Genomic DNA, 1,689 nt, shown 5'->3' with positions numbered 1-1,689 from the left:
GCAAAGTGTGTGCACATCCAAGCCATAAGCAGCCAGCTTCCCTAGGAGAATGCTGTGGAAAACCTTGTCAAAAGCCTTGCTAAAGTCAAGACAACATCCACAGCCCTTCCTTCATCCAATAAACGTGTCACCTTATCGTAGAAGGAGATGGGTTAGTGGAACAGGACCTGCCCTTCATGAGCCCACACTGACTGGGCCTGATCACTTGGTTGTATTGCATGCACTACATAATGGTACTCAGGATGATCTGCTCCATCAGCTTCCTTGGTACTGAAGTCAGACTGACAGGATAGTAATTCTGTGGATCATCCTTCTGTCCCTTATTTTATATTGGGATTACACTGGCTGATTTCAAATCAGCTGGTACCTCCCCAGTCAGCCAGGACTGCTGATAAATTATGGAAACTGACTTGGTGAGCACTCCTGCCAGCTCTTTCAGCACTTTTGGGTGCATCTTATGTGACTTCATAGGTTTGTGCACATCTGTGTAGTGTAGCAGCTCACTGACCATCTCCTCCTGGATTGTGGGGGCATTGTTCTGCTCGTGCTCCCTATCCCTTAGCTTAGGCAGCTGGATCCCCTCAACAAAACTGGTCCTGTTACTGAAGATTGAGGCAAAGAAGTCATTAAGCACCTCAGCCTTTTCCTTGTCGTTAGCCATCGTGTTTCCTCCTGTATCCAATAGGGTGTGAAGAGTCTCCCTGGTCTTCTGTTGTTAATATATTTATAGAAGCTTTTCTTCTTGTCTTTTACCATGGGGGACAGATTAACTTCTAGCTGGGCCTTGGACCTCCTAATTCCCTTCCAGCATGGCCTTACTGCATTTTTATACTCCTCATGAGTGGCCTGCCCCTTCCTTCAAAGGCCACAGAGTCTCTTTTTCTTCCTGAGCACCAGCCAAAGCTCCCTGTTCAGCCAGGCTGTTCTTCTATGCCACCTGCTTGCCTTAGAGCACATGGTGATGTCCTGTTCAGCACCTTCAAAAATTCTTTCTTGAAGAGTTTGGCCTTCGTGGACTCCTATACACATCATAACAGATTCCCAAGTGATTCTGGCAATCAGGCTAATGAACAAGCTGAAGTTAACCCTTCAGAGGTCTAGGGTGGTGGTTTTGCTGCCTCCTCTCCTGGCATCTCTAAGAATAGAGAACTCTTAACAATTTGTGGTCACTGTGCACAAGACAACACCCAGACACCACATCTTCTACTAGTTCTTCACTGGAGCAGATCTAGCAGGGCACTTTGCCTGCTTGTTTCACTCACCATAAATTGATACAGGTGATAATTTTTTATTTTGACCATTTCACCATTTGCAGCATAGGCACTTGCATTATGCATGTGAAGGTCAACATGGAAATGTGTTATGTGTGGTTGTGAAGGACCAGGTATTTCCTTACACAAACATGAAATGTCCTTTGAGTCAGCCGACAAAACTGACTTAAAACGGTGTCTCCACGCTGCGCTGAACCCCCTCTGTGTGTATGGGGGGGGGAGCAGCTGCTGCAGGGGAGGAGCCGTGGCCGGAAGCAGGGGCAGGACTAGGTCCCGCCTGATTGGCTGAAAAGCCCGGAAATGCAAAACTGGCGCCGAAGAACCCCATGAGAGAGGCAGCGCGACACGCCCCTCTCTCTCTCTCTCTCTCTCTCTCTCCTCGTGTGTTCGAGGCGGTGGTCTACACACACAGTCTGCC

The sequence above is a fragment of the Chaetura pelagica genome, unplaced genomic scaffold, assembly GCF_000747805.2.
Source record: "Chaetura pelagica isolate M959 unplaced genomic scaffold, ChaPel_1.0 scaffold473, whole genome shotgun sequence".
NCBI classification, from domain to species: Eukaryota; Metazoa; Chordata; class Aves; order Apodiformes; family Apodidae; genus Chaetura; species Chaetura pelagica.
The sequence above is the reverse complement of the archived record's forward strand: the minus strand, read 5'-3'. Positions refer to the sequence as shown.